Source organism: Accipiter gentilis, chromosome 23, assembly GCF_929443795.1.
Source record: "Accipiter gentilis chromosome 23, bAccGen1.1, whole genome shotgun sequence".
Lineage (NCBI taxonomy): Eukaryota > Metazoa > Chordata > Aves > Accipitriformes > Accipitridae > Astur > Astur gentilis.
In genome coordinates, this window is record NC_064902.1 from 17,296,326 (window position 1) to 17,305,009 (window position 8,684).

At 44.2% G+C, this 8,684-nt stretch overlaps 1 long non-coding RNA gene across 1 annotated transcript; it reads right to left on the reverse strand.

The window, feature by feature from the left end:
* Window positions 1–1,127: 1,127 nt before the first annotated feature.
* Window positions 1,128–7,839, reverse strand: LOC126049828 (uncharacterized). Its single transcript, XR_007509317.1, has 3 exons — window positions 7,736–7,839; window positions 2,211–2,252; window positions 1,128–1,292 (listed from the first exon to the last, which is right to left on the reverse strand). It is a non-coding gene; the product is annotated as an uncharacterized LOC126049828 (long non-coding RNA).
* Window positions 7,840–8,684: the final 845 nt, after the last annotated feature.

Genomic DNA, 8,684 nt, shown 5'->3' on the forward strand with positions numbered 1-8,684 from the left:
CCGGCACTATGTCAGCTAATTGTGATTAAACATCTCTGCTAATCAAAGCAGAGCCTCTAGAACGATTCCATCACCCGCCTCAGACTGCTGCAGCCACCGCCTTTGCAGTGTAACGCACCATCTCAGTTGTATCTCACCACATGACAGACTGAAAGCTGTACAGTGCAGACCTAATTAGGAAAAGAAGGTGTTAAGATAAACAACAAAATGGAAGCGTTTTCACAGAGCACGGAATCTGTGAAAAAGTGGACAAGCATTTGACTAGGGGAGCTTGGGGGTTTCCTGGGCTTCATTCCAAAATGCGTCTTTTAAATACAAACGGTGTTATGTTATTACGTTATTTTTCACAGTGAAGCTCATGGAGAAACCAGCAGGCTTCCGCGGAACTGAGGATCGGAGCGTCCCTCTCCACTCAGGCTTTTCTGGCAGGGTCTGAGTTTGGGGATTTATGACTTTTTGAATTACGTGACATTTATCAAGATGCTTCCAAAAAGAAATTATAAGACCCTCCTCCTCTGAGGTCAGCTCATTTATAAATCAGTAATATCTACAACTGACAGATTTTCCTTAATAAAGTGTTCATGGCGTGCAATGATAAGCCAACTTTTTAAGGCCAGCCACCCTTAACTAGTAAAGCCTGCAAAGAGACCTCCGTCCTGGGTAAGTTGTCCCTTAGATAGGGCTCTGTTGATCATGCACTAAAGAATTGATGTGCCTGGGGACGGGTTACTGACATAAAGAACTCCTTTGAAGCAGTAGCTGTGCCAGAAATGAGGATGGGGGGCAGACTGGCAGCAGTATAACATTTTTATTGGTTCGTGATACTCATCTCGCCTTCCTTTGGTCATCTCAAAGTCAGGCATGGGAGGCTGAAATAAGTTATCAAAAGGCTCTTTCTGCCACCTGTGGATAAAGGCAGGTGTCCTCAAAGGGGCTTTGTTTCTCCTACCCTGGACACCTCATTTAATTGTGCTAGTGGACATAGCATTTATGAAAGGAAGAATTTGAGAAAACCTATACAGTGAATTATAGTTGTAACACTTGTGCCAAAAAGCAGTCCCTTTGTAAAGCATAATCCGTAAAGCCAAATGTGGTTACCAGCTCCAAGTACTCAAATCAGCTCAACCAAGAGATGAGGGGTGTGAGCCCCAGAGGACCCTGCAGGCGATGGGTCTTTCCTCCCAGAGCCTGGCCTGAGGTCTCCCTGGCTCCAGTGCATGTGTTTGCAGGTGCGTTTGCGATACAGAGCCTTCCCTTGTGTGCATCAGCTGTTGGCTCTGGTATTACCCCACCTGCATGGAAAAATATGTGATGACATTTGCTGTCTTTCTTGGGTTTTACTATCTTTCCACAGGATCAGAGGCCTTGGTGATTGAGCAAGCAGCATGATGGGCAGATACTGAAACAGAAGCCACCGATACTGCTTGTACTTCTGACCTAATTAGTCACAATTCAGACCCTTGGAAGTTATTTCATTTAAGGGGAAGTTGATGGGTCAGGTAGCGCCACTGCGGTGACAACCACATGAAGTCCAGCTTTTTAAGAAAAAAAACAAGGATCAAACCACTGAAAATTAGCCCCTCCTCATGGCTCCAAAGCCCTTCCTAAGCTCCCCTCAATTCACACCATTTCTAGGTTCAGTGCCTCTTTCTCTCTTCTGCAAATCCACTCATATACTACTTTGCAAAACAGCATCCACCCGACCTCTGGGCTTTCAAAGTCCTAAAAAATACTCATTTGGTTTGGTTTGGGGGGGGGGGTTTTGGGGGGAGCAGGAGGTCACTGTCTCTTACAGCTGCCATATGAAAGGTGGTGGTTAAACCCATTAGTCTTGATAGGGTCCAGCTCAAATCAGAGTAACAATGTACAGTGCATGGCTGAAAAAAGAGCCCTGACCATAGACATGTTTAATACTGAAATCATGCTTTTTAGGACTTTGTGAGCCATCCCTCAAGTGAACTTTCCCTTAGAAATCAATAGAATTGATTCTGCTTATGCTGGATACTTTTCCTGTGGCTGCATCATGGTTGCTAATTGACAGGTCAAAATCTGTACATGGACTTTGGTAGAGAATACCTTAAAAGTTTATATTTAAGGGACAAAGTTAAGTGATTATAGGTGTCGCTCTAACATTTAATACCAGAAGCAATCACAAACAGTTTTTAATATTTAAGTTCACAATGAAAAGCTACAGCACAAAGAACACTTACACCCTGCTGCCATAAAGCTCTTCAAGGCTCCGTTTCCCTGCTCTGAAATGAAAAGATGAGAAAGGTCAGGGAGAACATCAATTAAGTTGTTTTTCTAGACTAGCTACAAGTTTTAAGACTTCAGGAGAACTTTCACTTTTATTCTCATTTCCCATTGGGAGGAGTATTACTGTGTTTTTTGCTAGAAGTGGTGACTAAATCAAAATGTTTATCTTTACCACTAGTATCTAATCGAAGTCTACAAACAGAAACCTGATATCTAATGAAAAAGTTTGTTAGTTTCTACAAAATATACATGAGAGCATTTTGTATGGTAGAAGCCAGTTAAGACCTCATCTGAGAGTTATGCTGTGGTTTGCTTTCAGGTACCAAAGGGCATAAAGTTCCTGTTAATGGAGAAATAAGAACAATTATCTTTGGAGCGAGTCAAGTTTGAAATACCTCTGAACTATACAAAAACAACGTTTTAGCACCTTGTGTCCTTATAAGACATTTGTGAGCTCAGACTCTGGCTTTCAAGATAAAAGGAAAGAGCTGACCTTTGACAGCCTCTGGTGATAGTATCCCATATGAGTGATTTAACTGTAAGATTAACGAATGTAATTCAGTGTTTTAACTATTGTTTAAGGTATACCTACTGTGATGTACAGTATGCTTTGCAAATGCTTATGTGAATAATGTCAATCAGTTCTTCATGTAAGTGATGACTGTTGTCCTGCCCTATTGACTGAGAAGAGAAACCCAGGAAGCTCCCGAGGACAAGAAAAATGTGATTTTTACCTCTGAGAGGCTGAGGAAGATCCAGCGGCCACTGCAGACAAACAAAAGCAGAAGACCCGCAGAGAACCTTGGTGGTTTCAGAATGAACAAAGTTGATGATTGTTAATCTACTTTATGGTCAAGACACTCAACCGGATTCTTAAAACCAACTCATCAGGCTTAATGCTAAGGAGATGTTACAAACAGCAGGAAAAGAGTGTATAATGCTGCAGTAGAAGTCAGCCACGGTAGTTATCGCCAACACAAGCTGTGTGGTGCTGTGTGGATGGGGCAGCCTTATAAACAGGTCAGCCATTTATCAAAACCCAGCATTCTTCTGTAGCCCTCCGTACACCTTCTGGGTCAGCACTCAGAGGAGGTGTGAAGCATCACTACAGCCTAACCCACGATGTACATTAAATGACGTGCACTGAATTTTGGTAGGTACTCAAGTACTCCTGTTAAAGGGCCCTTGGAGGGACTTCTCCAGGAGAGAACTTGGCCTGCTGGGCACTGGGCACAGAGCTCCGATAGAGAGAGAAGTTATCCTGAGGAATGAGCATATAAGACAGCTCCTTTTTAAAAATAAACATGTTTCTGTAGAACAGCTTGACACACAGACTCACATATTTATGTGTATAAATAGTCAATGCCTAAGCTCATTTTGGACTCTGCTGTCTCATATACATTTTTATGAAGTGGTTGTCAAGCTGGGAAATAGGAAGGGTGAGGAGAAAGGGAAGGCATTTCCTGGGACCTGCTAGAAGCACAGTGGAGGATATGCCTGAAAAAAAGTCCAAGAGGTGAGGCAGGGGTAACCAACATAGTGCCAGGGCTGGAAACATCTGTCCAAGAGGAGGAGGAAGGAGGGGATAGACTGGGCAGAGACCACGGCTGCTGGGAGCTCCTCAGCACTGCTGCCCAGGACCCTGCTGAGCGTTGGCTGCCTCTCTCTTTCTCTTCTCTTCCTACTCCATGTACTCCTGTTATCCCACTCCTCCTTTCTGCCTCTCTGCTCCAGCCCCAGTGGCTCCTCCAGGGTATACGGACTTCCCAGCAGCATCCCATTCAGATGCATGAAACTGAATCAGAGGGGACAGAAGCTCAAAGCAAAGACTTTGTGAGGTGCATTAACACAGGACCAGGGCCCGCTGCAGCCAGCCCCAGTGCCCCGAGCAGGAAGGATGCCACTGAACAGAGACAGGGTGCCTCGGGGTGATAGGTTCTTGCAAACATTTTGTTACGGCCCTTGTGTTATCTGGGGGTTTTGAGTTTTCCAGTTCAGGCGATCACAAGAAAAACCCTTAACTTCAAGAAAAAATAAAATTCCTCCTTCTTAGGGTGCCAGAAGCAGCTTTAAATTTGGATCTAGGAGTCCAAAACCCTCAGAAAATACACTCAAAAGAAACCCAAAGCTATCTGAATTTTATCTCACAAAGTCAAAGCTTTTCATGATTTCCTGCGATTGTGCTCAAGATTTTGGCAACCGAGGACTGGAGGTTTATTTTCTCTCATTTCCTAGCCTCAGGGAATTACTTAAAGAAACTCTATGATGGCATTTCTATAACAGGGAACAAAACAGCGCTGGTCTGGCTAGGCAGCTGTGCCTCCCCCATTCCCTGATATCTTCCACCTGGCTGAGTAATTACCATCCTGCATTGCCTCTTGTTCAGAGGATGAGTTATTCCCTCACCGGTTAACAAGGTAAAATCAACTTTCCTCACAAATCCCATTATCTCCTGGAAGATCCTCTCGGAATGCAAATCAACAAGTTCAGCAGACAGGAGCCCAACAGCAACCCGCAGCCTCAATTCAAATTACCTCCATGCTGCAGGATGACACAATCTGGATTACTGAGAATTACCTGGGCAGAGCAGTGACTCTGCATCTTATGAGTTCTTGTTCCTCAGATCAAAGAGGTTTGATGGGCATTTAATTAAAAGATAAAGTAGCCAGCCTTAAAACACCAGACTAACCTTTCAAGCGTACAACTCAAGTTACAATTAAAGAATGACTGTAATTGTCAGATTTTTGGACTTCACTGGCAATACACTCCATCATTAAGGGATAAATTGACTGTCGGGAACAACGCCCACCTTGCTTTTTAATGCTGTCATAGGGCAGGCTGGTTCAGGTGGTGAGAGCTCACATGCAATGTTGGGAGTCTCTTGTTCTCCCAAATCCAGGGAGATTCCCAGATGAAATCATAGCTGCTCTTTTCATCTTCCAGGACCGCACCAGACTTGTGCTGGTCCCAAAAGAAGCCATCCTCACTCTTCCAAACACATACTTTCTTGATGGGGCGTTACACTTCCCCTTGCCTTGGGGAAGAGCAGCCAAGGAGAAAAGCTTATTTAGAAGATGTATGCATGAACACTGGGGGTGCTGTTAAGCACGTGCTATGAAACGTGACAAAGAAAGGAACTCCAATATTATCTGCACCAGGTTTTCTTTTCCCCAGCACAGTGATGTAACTATTCCCTCACTGTGCAATGCTGGTGGAGACAAGGTGCTGGCAGTTTTTAAAGACAGTTAGCGTGATCAGCTTCTACGTTTCCTCCATCACACGCAGTGATTGTTGATATTCGCTGGTTTATCTCATAGGAAAACCGCAGTGCCTTGTCACAGCTACACAACAGGACAGCGGTCTTGCATGTTAACACCCAGCAGAAACATGCTTTTCTTAGAGACACAAGTTGCACAGGGAGACGAAGCAACTTCTACCAGCACAGCTGATTCAGTAGGAAAAAAACAGATTGACCCTTGGGTGCAGAAGCCCCTGAGATCTGCTTCAGCAGTGGGGTCTTACCCTAAATAGCACAGTTTGAGAAGTGTTTCAAACCAACATAGAAGCCAAAGTCAGCCCGCTGCCTTCTCTCACATGTGCCCAACCATTGCCCAAGAAACCGAGGTAACGAACTCGTGTGACAGAGCACAAAGGCAAACACCTTGTTAAGCAGTGCCAGAGGAGGACACCAGCGGTCCCCATGCCCCCCAGCCCTATGTGCCAAGTCCTCACTCCAGCGTTTTGCTGATCACCTCAATTGCATTTTTCACATATTTGGTGCTTTCTCCAGTGCATCCTCTTACTCCATCCCTGTGTATATTTACAGTCTGCTCCGAGGATGATTTACATTAAACCCCCAGCGTTAACACAGTGAAACCTTTTACATGGAAAAGTCCAGAGCCATAAAACATTTACAACATAACAAAAATGGTTTCCTAAATCTCTGGCTTACTTCAAGACACAGAAGAGGCTATTATTTTCACTTTGCCCTCTGGATCTGGTTTTTGCTCCTTTTCTCTGGCTGAGTAGCATTGTAATCCTGGAGGAATGAGTCATTATCCAGCCTTGATAAGAAGGGCAGAACCACTCCCCGAGCACGTAGAATTGAAGTCGCATTTGATACAGGAGCTGTGATATTCTTCATATGTTTGTTTCAGTAATGAAATGTTTCAAAAATATTAAAGGATCTAAAGATGTTAAAATGTCTGGATGCTGGCAAGCTCTTTGATAAGTTAATTTTGCATTCAAAACCAATAAAGCATTGGACAAAGTGACACAGGGTTCGGATTTACCCTGGATAATTCCTTTGCTGTAAGACATTTAAATTAAATCAGTTAAATTCTGACTGCGCTTAGTCATTGGGATGTCAGTGCTAACACACCATGTTAATTGAAGCAACACTGAAGAATATTTTGACTTTAATTTAGCGAAAGATGTATCTGCTTAACTGTAACCAACAAGCAACACATTCACGCTGCAAAAGCAAATTTAAGGGCTCATTCTGAAAAATAACGCTAGCTAACAAGAGGCTACAAGTCAAAACAGCCACGGGGGAAAATGAACTAGGAATTTGTGGGAAGGGAAAAGAAAGATCAACAGGGAGAGGGGTCTGCAGAGCCCCGGTTACGCACAGGGCTATCTTGCTGCTCTCAGCCCCGAGGTGCTCCAGCCCCACAGGACTATTTACAGTATGAGCCCTTCTAAAGGTGGGATTTCCCTTGGTGAGTAACCACCCTGCAGGATGGTACCCAAGCTACAGAGGGAAATATTTTGCATTTAGAGGAGGAAGAGATTAGAGACACTATCCAGACTACTGTGCAGTGAAGATAGATCTGCTTTGAGCAGGCACTCGATTCAGAATGAAACTTAATGGAAGGTGGGAGATTTACTTGAAGTTTGTCTCCAATCCAGTCGTGTCATTTTAGGTATTGGAAGCTATTTAAAAAGCAAGTAATCTTGTTCGGGAAGATACATGCAGCCCTATAAAGCTGCTTTATCTCCATACTGCTGTTGCCACACAGAGCAGACTTAACTACATTAAAACTGTTCAAAAAGTTGCCAGCAAATTGGCTGTCTTGCTTACAACAATATTAATGTAATTGTTTCCCTTGAAAACTTCTGTATTTCTACTCACTGAAAGGAACTGAGCACAGTCTCTTCTCTTGCATCTCAGTACAACGTCACCAACCCAAAGGACGGCCAGGCAAGAAAGACATTGGGCAGATTGTGTTTTCCAACCTTCGAGCAAAATCTTCCAGAGATGTTCCTTCCCCCTGAACTTTTCCCTGAATTTTGCAAAGTACTTCCAGCGTAATCGTACTGTGCATAAACCTGGCGCAGCTGGGATAATCCCTGCACACAAACTATCAGAGAGCACAGACCGTGCTTTCACAGTGTCATTAGCATTTCCTTCCCCAGTCAAATCCGACACCAGTTACAAACACAGAAAACTGCTCTTTCCCCTCTTCGTAGCACTTACTCCGGGCCAGGTTTGGCAGAGATGCAGAAGGCAGCAGCAGAATAGATAGATGAAAACCGCATCAGGAGCTCCCCTTAGCACTCGGCAAGTTATTCGCCGGAGAGTTTATGGATTGCATTGAAGAAGGTTGTTTTTATAAGCATCCCCCTACCAAAATACTAATTTATTTTTAACTTTCTGAGTAGGATGAAGGGTGATCAGATCCAAACAGCAACTACGAATTTTTAGTCCATTTAAAGCCCTAAAGCCCTGGGGCCTGTGGGTACTGCAATCGTTAGCAGAGCTGCGAGTAATCAATCGTGCTCTCTCTCCGTTTACGCAAGTGGAGCTGATTGATTACTCACTGCTAACATGATTGCCAACACTGCAAACATTTTTCTCTGGACAGTTCTCCAAAGCAGCCAGGGTCTGAAGGCTAACAAGCACTCCGCCAGGGGGAGGATAGAAAAGCCGGGCAGCAATTTTTAGGTTGTTTAGGTTAACGTTGTAACTGCGATGTTCAAGTGGTCTGAGACTCTTGAAGCCCCCAGAGCCTTTGCACGGTATGAGGCACACTGGAGGTCTTGTGGCCAGCACACCACACCTTCAGCGGAGAGAAACGAACCGTCCCTTCCTTCCACGTGGCATTTCCAGGGACGTCCTGCCCATACGTTTGGTAAGGAGGCAGAGAGGGTTTGCTGTCTGATCCTCACCCTGCCCAAGGGACCAAGAGGCAATTCCCCCTTCCCTCTTTGTTTAAACCTTCCCATCAAAGGCACTCTTAAAGAAATCGTTTACAGTGCAAAGTTGACTGGTCCTACAGAAACCCAGAACCTCATATTCTCCATTGTCTATTACCTTCTTTTATTATTTTATTTGCATATAAAGGAAGACATGTCTTTCATTAATCTCTCTTGTAAAATCTATGCTGCTTTGCAAACAGAGAGAGACAAGTTCACCTCCAGGCCAT